Below are 18,677 nucleotides of genomic sequence, written 5' to 3' on the forward strand. Positions count from 1 at the left end.
TTACATTATTACCATGATTATTATGTATGCGGCATTATGTAAATGTATCAGTTCCCAGTCTCTCCCATTTTAGTAGGTTAATGCCCTCGAGAACGTGCATTATATGGTGCATTTTGACATCTGGGTAAGAATGAAAATTCATGCGAAGTTTGCTCTCAAGTTCCAGTCGATGAATTCAGTTGGAAACGCTATTTTTACGCATTAGTACATTTTGGCTGGTATTCCTTCCTAAGGGATATACATAAATTTTATCATTCTACTTTCGTTTACCATTTTGAATTGGGAAGAATGCTATCTATAGTTCTTTACTGGCATTGGTCTCCCACAACCTACCCGGAATGATTTCCCTTTCTAAAATTTTGCGGAGTACATGCGCAATAGAAAGCGGGCAATTCATTCGGAGCTTTGTGCTTTGATTCCGCAAATGTCCTTGGCTCTTAAAAGTGTTTAGTGGAGAATTATTCACCTTAAGTATGTCATTCAAAATTTCATCATTACGAAGGCATTCAAATCGAAAAGTTGCTTCGCGTTGTTCATTCAATGTTTTCTACTTAATCAACCAGCTTCCACACTCACACGTACGCATAATACTCCTTTCTTATAATAATATATAGATAAAACACTATGTACACTCTCTTTGCTCATGTAGGTGTTATATCCAAATTCAGCTAGTCATCACAGTGACTATCCTTATTATGTGTATATACCCAAGAAAGAGGATTAAGAATGATTCAATGGTCATGTCAGCAGACTGGGAAGCGGATATTACTGTTGGATTTTTTTTTCGCCCCAACATATTGTTCCTTTTTTACTGCATTTTGGTGAGGGGCTTTCATTTATAGAATATGGTGGTTCCTTCAGACAGCATTGACATTTAATCGATACGGGGTGGTCGAGATAAGATTTAGGATTCAAGCAAGAATAATCAATACTCATACCATGCACGAGAACGAGGGATGGTGAAGTGTATTGTGAATTATCCTTTAAGATGAGATATCTTGCTATTGTTTTCTGCATATTTAATCTGAAAAGCTTTACATGCTTTGAGGGTTTGATTTTTTTTCTTTTTCGTATTGTGACCTTGAAATTTTGAAAAAAGATTGATTTTATTTTCCTGTATAAATTTTTTTTGCACCAAAATTACGTTGAAAATGCATTAATTCAATGAAAGGGAGTGCCAAATATGTAATCCTGTTTTTTCAGTTGTAATCAAAAAGAAGTAATTTCCCCAAAGTTGTGATAATCTTGAATGAACTTATTGGGAGCCGGAATAAATAATAGGCGTTTTTAGGTGTTCGAAAATAATTTTGTTTAAAAGATATTTACAGCTGAAATTAAGTAAAATATTTGCCATCTTTCGAGCCAAAGATTTGTCCTCTCTGTGAAATACTTCCTGATTTGTTGAAGCGATCCAAGAGTCGATTCAATTTTTGGCTTTTGAGTATTTTTGCAGTGCTGGTCTTGGAAACCGCTTGGCATCAATCGGAACGAATGATATTCCGAAGGTACAATGTCCGGAGAGTAAGGCGAGTGAGGCAAAACTGCTCAGCCAAGCAACTCCCAATGCTTCTTTTACGATTTTCACTGCATGGGGTTTACCGTTGTCGTGAAGGAAAATTAGCCTCCTGTGTCTTTCGGCCCATTCAGGTCGTTTATTGTGAAATGCTCGACTTAAAGCGATTATTTGGTCTTGATATCGCAGCTGTCACAGTTTCATTCGGCTGCAGCAACTCGTAATACAGCATACTTTGCTGATCCCACCAGATACACAACATAAGCTTCTTGTCGTGAATGTCTCTTTTTGGTGGCGATGTTCACCTGCCTTCACTCTTGCTTTTTTCGCTTAGGATTGTCATAGTGAATATCCTTTTCATCATCGGTAAATTCGATACAAAATTGATTTCTTTTTGTGTCTTTCAAGAAGCTGTTCACCAGTGGCTAAAATCGCCTTTCTTGATGTCTTTCGGTCAACTGGTGTGGTGCCTAATTTCCGTTTTCAATGAATCCAAGTTTTGAATGCGTTTTTCAACTGTTCCTGAAAAAACATTTAAAGCTTCTGATAATCCCTAGAGAATTTGGTACGGATCTTCTTGGAGAAATGCTTCCAGTTCTTTTCAAACTTTTGATGCACTGGGGCGTGGTTGGTCGCAAAGGCCAAAATTACCACTTTTGAATAGGCTAAATCATTCCCTGCATCTTCTTTCCTATAGTTTCGTAATCGCCATTAATTTCGATAAGCAATTTATAAGTTTCATCGATCCTTTTTCAATTTGCAAAAGTATAGCAAAACTTCCCGCAAATGCTGCTTCGTAGGCGCAAAATTTTCCATTTTCGGGTGATTAAAAAAAAGAAAATTCCATACACCTCAACTACATGTCGAATATAAAATTTTGTAGCTTGACTTGTCAGTAAAATGATACATTTTAGTGTTACCATTTTTACAAAAAAAAAAACACCAGCGCCATCTCTTGTAAAATGCCTGTTATTTATCCCGTCTCCCAATAGTTTTTGTGATCTGCAAGCAAGGTTGTCAATAGAATATAATATTTTTGGTATTGTGATGGAAAGAAAAAGAACTTTTTTTTCAGAAATGATCACAAGCTTCGTAATTTTTGTTCAAGAATATTTTCATTCAATTTGTTATTTTCGCAATTCGGCCAACAGACTCAGAAGCGTGTGTTCTACATAGACGCTGGTTTAAGATGTGGTCATACGCTGAATTGCAGTTAGTTTTGGTTTCAATCGAAAAAGGCTTTGTAGTGATTTTTTTCAGAAATTGAGTTTGTCGCAGCAGATGGTATGCTCGTAGCCTCGAACTACTAATGCCAGGTAGATGCGGCTTCCTTATAATACTACTTCGACAATTCAACGTATTTATAAATACAGAGGCTATCCTTCGTGGGATAAATATGGTTCAGGTCGTAGTTGCTATTGGAGCTTCAGATTACATCACTAAATTTTCTAATTGCAGCATCCACTTTTTGCTTCCATTGCGTATCATCTACTAAGCAATAAACTGGACTTTCTGGCGAAGTCAACAAGTGGGTTATCGAAGAATATCATATCCCAAATTTATAGAAAAGAAGAAGCAACTGCCTTGGAAATCAAGAGTAAGATAACTGAGATGCGATATGGTGCCACGTGACACATATCAGCTTCTAGCGATCAATTATGTATGTATGCAGATGTTCATTTCAAGAACGTTCTATTCGATTAGAAAATCAAATTAGATCAACGTTGCAATAAACTTGCTAATCCCACATAAAATGGTTCGTTAAATGAGAGCAAAGCGGACTTCATTTATTATGTTAGAAGCGTTGCGTCGCTTACTAGTTTTTCATTCGTTGAAACTTAAATTTGTATCATTCCAAACACGTTATCAATAAATATTTAGTTAGAAAAAATTCAAATCGTGAATAAGGTACATATTAAAACAGGTTTTCCCCCAAAATGAGGAATTAAATCAAAGTCACTGAGGATTATTAAGTAGGTCAATATGAAAAAACGTTGTTTTCACAATTTATGCATTTTCTGTTTATTTTTTCTATAATTTAAGTTTGTGTTTAAATCAAATGAAAATTTCCATTCTTACTTCCTAGTTATTGTGATTTATATGCATTGATATGTTGTATCAAAATCAAATCATTATACCATAAGCATTTCTGCATTGCAGTTCAGTTGAATATACCTAAACATATCTGACAACGCAAGGTTTGTAAGAGTACATAAAAGAGCACACTATTCCCAGATTAATCACATGTACAAAATTTTATGAAAAAGAACTGGATTCTTCTTTTTTGTACATACCATATTTGAGTTGTGTTTTTTTTTCTTGAACAGTGATATATATGTATATATATATATGCCTTTGAACAAGTTTTGTCTCCGAGGAGACGAATTAACGGGTTCTATGTTTTCTGGTCGTATGTGTTAAGATCCAAACAGCTTTTCAAATCAAGTTTTTCCTCATTCATACTTCTCCTTAGTAACCGGTTGATGATTTGTATTCCAGAAATTCAATCGGGTCAGGTGGACGAATGCGTATTTATAGTAGTTTTCAGTATGTCGCTTTAGGTGAATTCCTGAAATCTGACAGAGTATTTCATTTTGTATACTTTGTATGTATATTCGTTTAAAATGAGATATTTACTTGAGTAAAATTATGTGGTTTTCAATAGGACATGTTGCCTAGAGAAGATAGTTTCTTTTAGGTAAAGTGAACACAAATGACTACACTTTTATGTTTGTCTAGTTAATTACTTGCTAATTGTTTAAGCCACTATTGGTAGTAATATTTCACTCGCTAAACTGAAGAATAAAAATCTAGATATTGATGAGCTCTCTGTTTTAATTCTCAAGTTGAAGGTTGGGGTCAAGAACATATCATGGCGTCGATCATTGGATTATTAGCTCCTACTAGTTTTTGATAGTTTTTCAAATTATCAAACAACCCACACCACTGCCACCACTTTGGAAAGCTCCTAATTTCCAAATTTTCACTTTATTAATTTTACTATTTTTTTTCAATTCAATATACCTGCTTTCGGGACGGAAAATTTATTGTTACGAGCTCCTTGAAAGTCACCCAAATTTGTCGTAAATGCATTCGTTCTTTGAAGGTCACTTCGTACTGTATCAATGACAATTGCATAATCTATTCGCTTTCGTTTATGTGACTGCATATGTGTATCCATACCTGTGACTACATACATCACACAAAAACGTTACTGTACTTTACACTAACCAAGAGTATTCAAGTACAGAAAAAATAAACAATATCGCCCCGCTTAAATTTTATACTACCATAATAAAACTATTCAAACATTTTTTTCTTTTTATTTTCATCTACATTGAACATTTAATGATTGCGTCTAGATCTGACTCCATTTGTGGTTTCCAATTTGCTCTGGTCTATTGCATACGCGCAATATTTCATACATGTATGTTGTGTACATGCAGACTGTTGCGCACATACTAAGCAAGCTAACTTTAGCAAGCCAGCAATAATGTTTTCACTGACCTCGTTTCCGAAAGGCGGAAAAGAAAGATCGAAATTGAAATCGTAGGTAATATAACATAAACGAAGAGGAGTGCTGTGGACTGTCTTCATTTTTAGATTGGAATGGGGGATGGGAGAAGAAGGAAATAAATCAATTGTTTATGATTTCCATGAAACATTTTTCAACTAACTGAAACATTTCTTCATTTTTCAGCGCCAGTACATTATCTCATAAAGTGGAATTTCTACAAATTAGATAGTTTGGATTCGAATTTGAGAAACGAATGTCCAAAACTGAAATTTGGCAACCCTTGTTAGTCAAAATCATGCGAACAAAATATCCAGCCTACAGAAATGGGAATTTAAAATCCCTCGAATTTTACTTTGATTTTCTACATAATCAGTCAAAGGAGAAAATGTCGAGAAAGGTGCACTTAGGCTAGGTATCTGTTAATATTGAACGAGATCAAGGTGCGTGTCTGTTCAATACATTCCCGACATCGACGTCTGAAATTGTTGATTTTACCGCATGCAGCCTTCAAAGACAGAGCTCTCGTTTGGCCTTTTTTTTAGTCTCGCCGAAAGCAATGAACGATGTACATGCATGTGCATAACGTTACCATTATATCGACATCCAAAATTCCCATTCATCTTCAACAAACGGCCTCCCGGCTATTCGTCTTGAGGATTCAGAATTTTTTGCTTCTTAGTGAATCCTTAAATGGGCACAAAAAATGTTCTCTGTCTAGAGCCTGTGGATTATTTTTTATTGTGCGTTAGAATTAAAACTACAGGCAGTAGACGGCTCTACTGCACAGTTAGCTGTAAACTGGTTTATAAAGGTGCAGGCTAGAATGATGGAAGTCCGAAACGTAAAATAATACCAAGGGAAACAAATTAAGTCGAGCACATCAACCAGCTGTACTGTGCTCAGCTCAACCCCCTGATGTGTTCACTGGAAGTGAAAAGAATAATACGTCCTCGATTGGATAAAAGGTCAAAGACTTTCCCATGCTTTGGGTTTACCATAGGTGTCTCAACGTGGATAGAAATGGTTTCTGAAGGGATGTGTGTATCAAGTGTTAGGTGAATGGATATGGCAGTGCAGGATGAGGGATATGAAATTTGATCTGTTGTTTTTCAGATGACCATAATATGGTTGATTTGTTGGAGAATGTAATGTGGATTGTGGGAGAAGATACCATGTATTTCAATATAAAAAATTAGAAGATTTGCACAATACTTTCGGGTGTGGTGAATTATTTACGCAGGGAACAAAAAAAAAGAAGAATAAGGCGGAAAGCAATTTTAGGAGATAAGTAACAGTCCAGATTAATTGATTGTCAACAAACTGTTGAAATTTTGTGACCCTTCTAAAAATTGTCGCCCATTCCTAAAAAACAGAAACTATGACTAACGTCGCGTGGATTGGTTTTTAATGTTTGCAAGAATCGCACCAAATGTATTCACAGTCTATCTGTTTACCTACTTACCACGGAATTATCTCGAAAATGGTTGAAACATATACGAATTTTTAAGGGGAAGGGGATAGTGAAAATTTCATAGATACAACGAATGGCATAATTTATAGCTGAAAAGCTTCAAAACTGATATATCCTTAAGTGGAATTGAGTTGACGTATAAAAAAATAGAATACTCTCGCACAACTAAATATGGGAAAACTAAATTCCGATTATCAACTTATTTGATGATAGCAGATCCTTTCAACTTCTTCCTTTCTTCCACATAATCTCCTTCGAATATAACATATGACTTTGCTTTCTTGCATCCTTCAACTAACCTCAGATTGAATGATAACCCTTTCGATTGCTTAGGGATTTGGGGCTCTTACCCCTATAGTCATAGGACTTAAAGAATAACACTTCATAATGACTCCTTTGCTCCACTACCCAATATGTTATTTGCATGATCTGACCATTGATTCACGTACTATTTCACCATATTCTACGAGACACAACATTGCAATGCTTCAGTATTGTTTTCAATCTATTTGTATTACGAAAACAATGTTCGACATATGTTAGCAAACAAGTAGTCTTCTATCGGTATCTTTGTTTGATATTTAACAAACAAAGGCTTAAAATATCCCAACAAAATTCTCATAATTAGCTTTTCTAGACTAAGAAATTCGCTAAGTAACGAATTGTCGATTTTTTACATATGTGAGAATATTTGATTTTTCGATGGTTCCATTTGTACAAAACACATAGTGTATATTAATTAAGCAAATCAAACTATTCACTATAATGTGATATTGATACGTTTTAAGTTTACATGATGTATGTTTATAATTTTGTTATTAATAGTAGAATTTCAACCAAACTTTCCAGTATCGTTTGTGCTCTATGTTGTGATCTATATTACTGCAAGATTTTCTACTTCTAACTTTCCAATATAATATACTATTATTAATTTCATTTGAGCATATAAAGGTATGGGGCTAATTTAGGACTCAATGTTATACAGGGGCATCCCGATTTTTTCTTAGATTCTCGGCTAGATGAGTCTAAAAATGGCATAATTTAAATGATCTATGACAGTTACATCCTTATTCTTCCTCTTTCCCTAATGGTGGATCATCAGGTGGAATCAAACCCCCTCCCTCCCTCAATCCTTCAATAACATTTTGATTAGTAATGTTATTTAAACTCCACTCCTGAGTTATTTGCCGATATTTAACGGGGCCAAATTTTACAAATTCATTAGGATTATTTTAATTGTTGCAGCTGTAATTGTTATAAAACAAACTAATTACCATGACCATTTTCAATTTCGTTCAAAAGGAGTTACAATAGTTTCGGAATCTTAAAGAAATATTTTGAATTCATAATTTTGTCCATATTTGCAATATTTGGAAAATTAACTTTATATATACATATGTGAATATTGCTTGTATGCAGGAAATACAGAAGCTATTCAGTTGCTTATTACAAAAATTATGAATAGCAATTCATGAATTTTTTCCAGGCATTACATATTAAATGTTCCAACACGTATATGATAGAAGCTATTGTTTAGTAAGCCAATTCACACCTCGGGGAGTCCATTAAGATTCATATAATATACAGTGAATTATTGAAATTAGATCTGCATGCTAATGTTATCTAATTTACATTAAAACATTGGGTGTACATAATGCATTTTCATGTACGATACACGATCTAACAAAAATTTCATTGTTAATATTCTGTGTAATTTTTTTATGATTGCCATAAACTCTTTCTTGGAAGTGTGCATGAATTCAACCCAAAATTTTTTGAGATGCTTGCATTCTTCCACTGCTCTGCGACACGAAGCTCTAGGCCGACCCACTCGTCAACCATGTGGGGATAGTGGATTCCACTGCAAAGAAACATCTTCCTCAAAGAACGACCTATGCGCTGCTACTATAGCTTTCTATTCAGCACATTCACTGAATCTGTCAAGTATGCAGATATAGTTCTTTTTTCGAAATTTTTTCAAGCTAGAATACGCCGATGACACGTTGCAAAAAATAGTTGATGAAAACTTGGAGCTTTTGAGTTGTTCATTATCGACATGTCGTTCTCGCTATCGACATAATAAAAAGAATACCGAAACAGTGCTCCCAGGATAAATAAATTATGTTTCCATTGCTCTATTCAATAATGTAGTTAGAAATGCGGATAAATATGTCAGACTGGGAGCCTTGGTTTGTTGGTATTTTATCGTCGATTCAAGTGATCTTCGAATTCGGAGTTGTTTAGCTAAATTAAATCAATGCCTAGGAGAAGAGAGCAAGAGATGGAACTAAAGTAGTCGAGATATTTAAGTGATAATGGAGTGGCCCATTAAATCCTTCTACATCATCAAATAAGAGGATGAAGGACATCGCCGATTACGAGAAGGAGGAGTATCAATGACAAAATGGAGCCTTTTCGGGCTCCGCTTTGGACTTTAGATTCTTCCGATATTTTTTTCGATGAATCGTTATTAGTAATATCATTGCTGGGATCTTGAGCAAAAATTCCCATTTCTAGGTGTCCTCTCCAATGATCAATATCTCCTGGGAAGGGTCGCAACTTCCCACTATTTCAAGCTGTGAAGAGACTACTATATCGTCATCATCAGTTGATCCGATTGAACGCACTTATGATAGAGGTGATTTCATTTTTGTTTGGAATTGTAGTCCGTATATTGCGGTAATTTGCCTTTTCATCGACGAGATTCCACCGGATGTGATAGTAAAAGAAGTGTCTTTTCCATCTCCTTCAGTTTGCCAAACCATTAAAAGACAAGCAACTGCAAGCTCTATGTTTCCAATGTCAGATCGACTATTTTTATACCAAAAATAAAGGCGACTTCTGCTATGCACTTTCAGAAGTGTAATCAATCTAATTCGATTTTGGTTGCGAGTTTTTTGAAATCCAGTTGGTCTAATGACTGCTGTATTGGTCAATAAGCCTCAAATGACCAGACGATGGAAGCTGCAACAGTACATATACAAACATTTCCCTGTGTTATCATCAAATGATTATGTCTCCATCACACGGTTAAAAACATTTTGTCCCATCATTTCCATCTCTTTTCCTTTTCCTACTTTTAAAGTATTCAAGAGAATGAAACCCTTCAAAAATTTATTCGCTGCCTTCTGCATATACTCTTAGGAGGTTGACGGTATAATCACGAAATCTGGTGAAAAATGTGTGAAAATCTATTTGCTTAAAGCAAGGCTCCCGATGTGCGTGCGAAATGGGTAGCAATTCCTCTTTCAGAATATATTTCCCGTAAGAGTGCGAAAATACGTAATCAATTTCTTATGATATTCTTTCTTCCGTTTAAGATTAAGTTTGAAGCACACCACAACTATACATTGCAAGGCTATGGGGTTTTCTGAAAAATAAGCCGTGATAGCGGCATTATATATCAGAATTTTAGTTACTTAACAATAATATTTTATAATAAACTTTCTCTTGCATAACTTCAATGGTATCAGTTCATTACGTTAGCAAACTATGGCGATATATTTGCAAGATAACAAATGGGATATCTTTGACTTGGCTATAACTCGAATGTTCTGTGAGCCGTTCCGATTGAACAAAAATCCAAGTTTTTTTACGAATTTTATCCTTGCTATTGTTATAACAAATAATTTTCGAATCTTATTTTATTATTTTTTTGTTTTCACGATCGTTTCTCTTTAAAATTTACTTTTGGTTGGTTCGGTTGCTTTTCAGTAGGAGTTTGTATTTTGGGAAAATTTGCTAAATTAAGTATTTAATTGCATATTTCGATTTTATTTTAAATTACTTATATTCCAATTCATTCAACGGTAGTATTGAATTTGGCAACATAAATAAACTTACATGTATGGTGTGTATTTATTATGATATAAAAATTGTCACGTAACGTTAATTAGATAGCACAGAACGCAGATAAAATTCATAATTTGCAGACGCAAAATTTTCATTTTCATATACATATAATTTACTTGGCGCAAGATTCGTTATCTATAAAATACTCCATTATTATTCCACATCCAATTTCATTGTTACAAAACACATTTTCCTTCTACTCCAGTTGATTTCAACCTTGAGGCGAGTCATAATACAAATTTATATGTATGTAGGCCTTATGCTGACGATAAGGCCTATTACAGCTAATGTAATCATTTCAGTGGTATTTGACAGTTTTTAAACCAGATTTCTTCTATTAGATAATGTATATAGTATGTTATTAGCAATGGTTGAACCCAATATTGTGGAAACTAAGCCTGGTGTAAAAAAGTATAGTTTTTTAACTGCAGGAATATTTTTGGTCATAATAATCTATAAATAATTAGATATAAACATAATTTCAAATATTTCCTTTATTTTTCGGATAAATGCCCTTTCTTTGTATCATAAATATCTCAACGATATTCTCCTTCGCCTCTGTCGTTTTTGCTTAATTCTTTAACATTTATAAGCACCCTATTGCAGGCAAAGGGTCAAGCACTCGCAGCCTCAGCATAAAAGGAAATATCATTCATAATGCAGCAGGGCTTAGTGTGTTCTTTGGTGATAATGAAGTATATACATAGTCCTAAGAAATAAAATATTCCTAAGTATTTTATTATATTTTGTTGCGGAGAAAAACGTTGTACTATTGAGATGATTAAACACCGCCCTCTCGATCTCTTGTCCTGGATTCGACTTCCATTTCATCGTTGATGTTTATGTTCGTATTTATACTTGTCTCTGCACAGCATTTAAAACTGAAACTGGGTGTGTATATGAGACATACAACTTTCCAAAATCTATATCTGGACAATCATTGTAGATCAATATTGTGAAAACTACAATTATATCCTAACTAATTGGTCGCTGCCTCTTAGTATTTCTGCTAAATGACTGGCGCTCGATTTTACTGGTTTTACTAAGAGATGGCGCTGGCAGAAAATGCGCAACCTAATGATTTGACACATACGTCATTTTGTTCAGCAACGTTATCGTTCACTGATCATGTCGAGTTTTGTACCAGAAAAACATTTGCGACACCCATTACTTTTTTTATTCTATCAGAAGAGAAAGACTGCTGAAAGTCATCGTTTGCTGGTAGAAATCTACCATGAACACACTTCTTCGATATAAACATGATGTAAGGCAAGATTTCGAAAATTCAAAAGAGGCGATTTTAATATGAAAGACAAGGAGCGCTCTGGTAGACCCCAAAAGTACGATGGTGAACAATTGCAGGAGTTATTGGATGAACACCCAACTCGCAACTCAATACAAATTGAGTTTAAGTTGTGATGCATAAAACGGAACTCAAAAGACAGTCAACCAGACGTTTACGACCAATGAGGAAAATCAATAAACTCGGTAGATGGATCCTCCAAAATTTGACTGAACGTGAAATGGAAAATCGGAAATCACATGTGAAATGCTGTTCAGCGCTACAAAAGGAAAAAATCGTAGTTTTCAAGTGACAAAGACGGTCCTTCAATACCAAGGCCAAACCGCTTTGACAAAAAGACCATGACTTCTGTCTTGTGGGACCAGACTGGTGTTGTGTATTATGAACTCTTGAAGCCCGACGATACATTCTCCAGACTTGACGCTATCTGACTATCAAAGTCGCAAAGTGGTTCAATGAATGGTTTACCTAAAAAAAAACAGTTTTTCTGGAATGGTATTCACAAATTACCTGAGGGCAAAATGTGAAGAAGCCAACGGTCAATATTTAGAATAAATTCCCTTGAAAGTTACGCATGGTAAAAACTTATGCATACACCTGGACCTGGGTCTTAATGATAAGTCGGGGCGCATAAAATATAGAATTTATGATCTTCAGTAAATTTCTGTTTTTTTTTTTCATTTTGATTAGTCAATAGGGTTTTTCTTCATTTTAGATCGCGCAATTGCATCATTACATTCGAAGTTTGTCAAATGTACCCAATAACCATAGTAGGATTTGTACCATACTTTCCAGGATCCGTCAATTCGCTACGCAAGGGAGTCACCATGAGTTTTTCAGATTTTTCGATTGGGTGACTCTGAAAAGTGTCTGGATTGCTCAAGTGGTTAGAGCGCTGGGTTGCCGCAGCTGTCACTGGTGGCAGAGGGATTTGTTATCGCGACTAGATGTCGGATATCAGTCGACTCTGCTTCGAATGAGTACGTGAGTAAAATCAGGGTAATAGTTTCGAGTGAGCGCAATGCTGACCACATTGCCTCCTACAGTGTACTGTAATGTACCTCTTCGGTCTTGAATGATCTTGAGTACTCCATTCAAGGAGTACTCTAATACTCTGCCTTGATTCAATATAGGTCGTTGCGTCAACGATTATTATATTATTAACTTCTGAGAGAGGGTCTTTGAAATAGGTGACTACTTTGGTATCCATCCCCCCTTCCCTTTTATTTGTATGGGGACCCTTTTAAATTTAACCTAGAGCAATGTCTTTTTGCATGCCTAGGAGTTCAAATTTCAAACCTTTCCATCAAATTTTAATGTCAATTCCTGAGAAAAGTGCATGTGCCTGACGAACAAACAGTGAACCGATTTTAGTAATTTTGTTTTCCACAAAACTTTAAAAAATACTTCCTAAAATGTTCATTTGAAACGAAGTTTGCATCTTTTACATGAAATTTCGTTTCACAAGATAAAATTTTGACCCATTGCATTTGAAGCTACACAGAAAAAAAAATTGAATAACAAAACTGTGAACAGAACAGTCTGGTATATCGAAACTTGTTAAAATAAACTCTCTTCCTGCATCCGCATATACATTTGGAATATATAAATATAAATTAAAATAAAGGAAGAATCTTGAATAAGGTCAATAGACAAATTTATTCGTGATCTTCATAAATATGCACACATAAATCTTGAAGTTTTGCTCTAGCGAAACTTTCCTACTCACAATTCTAGAATAATCAAAATAAAATCTCAGAGAAAATAAAGTCAGCTGTACACATCGTGAAAACAGAAGGCTAAAAATAAAACAATTGTTTACGAAAATGTGGCATGTTTTGCTTGTTCGTCGCGACGATCTTCGTCATGAAAGTTGAAATAGGCCAGAGCATAAAGATATGATAATTCAGTCAATCAATTCCAAGTTAGGTTTCAGGAAACATCTAAATATTTCAAGAATAGAATTTATTTGTATGCTTTTTTAACGGGTATACAAAAAGATCATATGGTACGATATGTCATTAAATGAAGTAAATTTAACTATGGAATGAAAGTAATAGTGAGTGATGTAATTCAATAACATGGGTAGCAGTCTAAAGTTAAATAGTAGAATTTCATGGAGTTTTCAACGCAACTATCTATTAAAATATCTCCATTGGTCCGTGAAGTGTTTACGAAAGCTTCTCAGTACAATGATTTACCTGAATAAATGATTCAGTTATGTAAATCCGTTTTGCTGAAATTTCTCAGAAAATATACAACAAAAACAATTTTTTCGCATAAATCGTAGTCGTGTGAATTCCCATCCGACGTACGAGTCTTCATAAACATCAGATCCTGATCTGGTTATGAGCGTGATTTTATCCTTATTATTTGCACAGTATTCATTGTAAAGATGATTGAATTTAAGCATGATCTCATGGTGGGATTTCCCTTATTTCACATAAAGATTAAACAAAACAGACAGATACAAGAACAATCTAGGTTTGATACTAAAAACGATAGGGTGTAATATTGAAGTTATTATTTATTTGCTGTGGAAGAGAATAAATTTGGTAAAAAGTAATTATTTTAGTGACGAAAGATGTTTGTCTACTTTGTAATAGCGGATTAAGGTTTTAATCAAGCAACGCAGAACACTCATCAGTTGAAAAGTATATGACGGTCATTAAGAAACTACTATAAGCTATCTTAGAGGAAGAAAAAAAATAGTCTTGTTTCAGAAATTCATTTAACACACTCGGTACCGGGCTCAGAAGTCATTCGCTCCTAGATAATTCAAGCTCTAAATGATGCCGTTCATGTTTCGCTGATTGTTTTGTTTTAGAGTCTTTTGTATTGCAAATAGGAGTAAATTTAATCAGTCAGAACAGCTTTCAATATTCTATACACCCTTGTAATGTAAGTCTCTCCCATTTTGTCTACCGTTTTTCTTATTGCTATATTCAAAAAATTCAGTGCACTGTAGTGATTAAAAAACTATTGAGTGCGGCTAAAATAGGACTGAGAATCTTGACAACAAAAATGTTCTTCCAAAAACTTTTAGCATATAATTTTCAAAAGTTCAAAGCACTTCTTATGAGAAAAAATCGATTTTCTGGTAATTCAAGCCTTTAGTGCTATGAATGAATATTATCGTTTGTTCCAAAATTAAACATGATAAACGCATAACGAACTGTGAACACATAAAATACTTTTTGATTGTAGTTTCAGAAGACCTCGTTGAAATATTTATAATTTATATGAAAGTAGTTTAGTAAATGATCTTGCGAAAATATTGAAGATGACACAGCTAAAAATTTTGTGAGTACAAATTGAGTTTATAAGTCATATTTAAGGAGCTAAATCTCTCCAAGAATCAAAATAGTCATCGGAAACTTGAATGACGTCATCCAATATTTTTATTGCACTTCCTAAGAACTGTTGTGATTTAGATTTGGTTTTTATTATGACAGTATGACGTCATTCGCTTTTTACACAGTTGATAGTGAAATACCTGAGACTACATGGATGATTCATATTTACTGTTTCAATATCGAATGACGACGTGTTCTTGTACGCATTCAAAGAAAGTTGAAATACTCTAATAAGGTAAAATTGTATCCAGAGTTCCTTGATTGTATATAGTATAGAAGTAGTGTACAAACATTTTTACATCAGCATATTTTATGCAAGTGATGTACGTTAGAAAGTAGCCCATAGAAAACCTTTATTACGATTTTGGGAAACATATAACGTTACTTTCTAGCTTATATATATAGATAAAGTGAATAGTAACAAACTACTTTGAATGCATATTCCCACGCTTGCGAGTTCGAAATTTCACAAGGATATACTTGTTTGAATTAGCACTCCAAATTACAAAATATAGTAATATACAATAATTGATTTTAGTTGAGTAGATATCTGGATTTGGGGGTCTAGATATCATACGGAAATATCTTTTTTTTTTAAATCATCGGTTTGGGAGTTTTAGAGAATAGGGTAGGTTTCATTTTTAGTCTTAGTCTTCTCTCACAATGTAATAGTTAAGTAATAAAAAGTACTGATCAAAGCCTATTATTGTATAACTCAGATTGTTATATTTGGGGAAAAAAGTGTTCACATCTCCTTCCATTTATAGGTAGCATTACTTAACCACAGCGTGAGATGATGTGATCTATTTTATGCGTAATTTCTATAATACCAATATCCCTACTAAATTTTGAACGAAACGAAATCTGATCTTAGTAATGCTTTTTTCTTACTCAAAATCTTAAAAATAAATTAGGTTATAATAATTGTTACAATTATTCGACGGAATTATTAAACGGATATTTAGCTAGTTAGTTGTAAGCATCACTAGCATCATACCATCATAGAAGAGTTAATTCGAACTCTGTTGATAAGCTCTTTCTAACTTTATTAAAATTGATTCAATCTGTTTGCCTGCCTGTCACAACCGATTTACTCAGAAACAGCTGAACCACTTGTCACGAAATTTGGTGAGAACGTGTGCTCGGTGAATCCTTTCATATACAGCAGGTGGCATCATATTGCACTGGATTTAAAGGGGGGAGGGCATTCATGAGAAAAGGGGGTGTGTAATTTTTGTCCCGATAATATGGCCATGTGGGGTATCGAATGAAAGGGTTCGATCGCTACTTTTCAAGATCATATTTTTGGTACTTGGTGAAACGTAGGAAAGTGAAAATTCACAATATGCCTCAAAAAGAGTATAACCAGGTCTCGTTCTTAGAACCTATCCAACCGAAAAATCTGAAAAAATTCACAATGGTGCATTCATACGAAATCTAAGTCATAAAATACATCCTATTCCGATATCTGCTCAAATTGAGTTAATAATAGCATATTACCATATCTTAGAAATTTATTCATCCTAAGACGTGTATGACGTCATCATCATATATTCGAAGTGAACTCATGAACGGCGGAGTTGGAGTTTAGAGAGGCATATGTTAAGGAATATTTTGAATTTCTAAGTATGGACAAATGGGAGAACGTGCATTGAAATTTCCTTGCACAAGATGAACACAAAACCTTTATACCTGTGTTTCTTGAATTATCAATTCGAAAGATTCGGAATAGTGTCATGTAAAAAAGAGAAAGAAGTGGTCCTGATTTTCATATGCCATTGTCCAATTTCTTCGGTCATCTACTACCATGAAAAATGTGCAAGTCACCTGCCGTTTAAAGGCCCCTTCGACCCGCGAAAACCTCGGAAAATTTAACTAAAAAATTGACACAAATAGCCCAGTTGCTAGTGGAAGTAGGTCTAGTACAGTATAAGTACTTGCATTATTGCGAATAATTAGTTTTTCCTAGAATTGAGTCCACTGCAGAGGATTTTCCTTGATGTCTTATAAGCAGATGTAATTTAATATTCAATTTTCCACTGCAGAGGATTTTCCTTGATGTCTTATAAGCAGATTTAATTTAATATTCAATTTTTCCCAGAAATGGTCATGTTTCAAAGATTGATTTGATTTCCTTTAAGGCCTTATAAGAAAATTTGACTTCACATAATTCAATTGCCGGGAAATCCTGCTCTCATTTCTGTAAAAAAAATTGACATCTGCACAAAAAATTTGGGAAATGAATAAAAACTCACTGAAAATGCAACTGCACGTATGTAAATATACAGAAACTCCCGTAACCGCTGAGGTGTCAACTTTATCAGGCATTTCAAATGCAAAACATAAAAAGGTGTGTTAGTGCCTCCGAATAACTTACATCACACATAATGGTAATGGCTTCTTCTTCTATCTTATTTTTCCCTCAGCGTCACTTTGACTCTTGGTTGACAACAATCCTTGAGATCCATAATTTAATCCAATAAACAGGAGGGAGTGATCGAGTTACAAAGGGGTTCTTTATTTCAAGAACTCATTCTCAGAAACTACACATCCGATGGGGGTACCTGAACCTTAAAATATTCTCCGTATCATATACTTAAATATCTTTAATTAAAAAATCATAAAACCGTTGCAGTCATCCCGAAGCGTGATTTTGTCTAAATTGTCCCAAAAATAATTGTTATTAGTGGGCGGCTAAATGGGTCGAGGAAAGTAGCTAATAGCTGCAATCCTTACAACGTTTGAATTTTTCTTTTCAGTTAAAATCATTAGTTCTACACTGTGAATATTAAAAACACAAATTTCGGTTCTTAGGTGTAATTTAACATAAAATTATAATGAGTGCTGTATGAATATCTATATCTATTATATTCGACGGTGTAGAATGATGAATGCACCGTTATCTACTCTGAGCTCTAATCTCACGCATCTTCCCGCAGTTACACTGTCAATCGAGAATGATTCGCTTTAATATTGTTTCTTCAATTTCGAAATTGTAAAGACCACAAAAATCGGTTGGCAAGATAAGCGTGCCGTGATAGCTAACTCACTCAAATTAATCGCAGTTAATCCGGGGATGTATCTTAATAGGAAAGGAAATTTGGAAACATGTACCAAAGTCGTTTACGGTCGGTAAGGTAGACATTTGTTAGTCTAGACATACCATTTTGAATCTTTTCCTCGAAGTCATTTAATAACTGAGCCTAGTTTGAAATGTTTTATTGTCTTTCTAAGAATGGTCACTTTTCTTTCATAATTATTTAAAGTACCTGGCTTTTACAGAAAATTTGCCTGGATGATCGGCTACTGGAATTAGAAATTAGAGTCTTAATTGCATTTGTCATTTATTGCAATATTCCCTTGCAGAAACTCAACTTTTAACAAATGTTAAAGATTATGCCTTAAAACTGAAACTGTCCTCTCAAGGGTGTCATACGATCTTTGTCTTCCGGGCGTTTCAACACGAGTCATTTCAAGTTATATCTTTTTAGAGGCTGAAAGAGCGATTTTTTTAATGCCTTTCACAATTTAGTATTTTTGAAAGGTATGACCTCAAAATCCAAGTGTAGAGCTGACTTTTTTAAATCAAAACTTCGAAAAATCAATGAAAAGTGTGTTTTCAGTTTTCAATCCTGGCTGGGTATATTCTTCTGGGCTTGTAATGA

The 18,677-nt window shown here is 34.4% G+C and overlaps 1 protein-coding gene and 1 long non-coding RNA gene across 6 annotated transcripts in view; one reads left to right on the top strand and one right to left on the bottom strand.

Annotated features, from left to right (window-relative positions):
- LOC119650595 (AN1-type zinc finger protein 5) overlaps positions 1–18,677 on the top strand; it is an 80,984-nt gene that overhangs the window by 53,483 nt on the left and 8,824 nt on the right. Inside the window, exon 1 of one of the 5 annotated variants that reach the window (XM_038053449.1) lies at positions 18,431–18,556. The exons of the other annotated variants lie outside the window; for them this stretch is intronic. The gene's annotated coding sequence lies outside the window, so the exon portion shown is untranslated. Of the gene's footprint in view, positions 1–18,430; positions 18,557–18,677 lie in introns of those variants that run through there. 5 annotated transcript variants of the gene reach the window in all.
- LOC119650596 lies at positions 3,823–18,011 on the bottom strand. The gene is made up of 2 exons (XR_005249341.1): positions 17,268–18,011; positions 3,823–4,089 (listed from the first exon to the last, which is right to left on the bottom strand). It is a non-coding gene; the product is annotated as an uncharacterized LOC119650596 (long non-coding RNA).

The sequence above is a fragment of the Hermetia illucens genome, chromosome 3 (genome assembly GCF_905115235.1).
Source record: "Hermetia illucens chromosome 3, iHerIll2.2.curated.20191125, whole genome shotgun sequence".
Taxonomy (NCBI): Eukaryota; Metazoa; Arthropoda; class Insecta; order Diptera; family Stratiomyidae; genus Hermetia; species Hermetia illucens.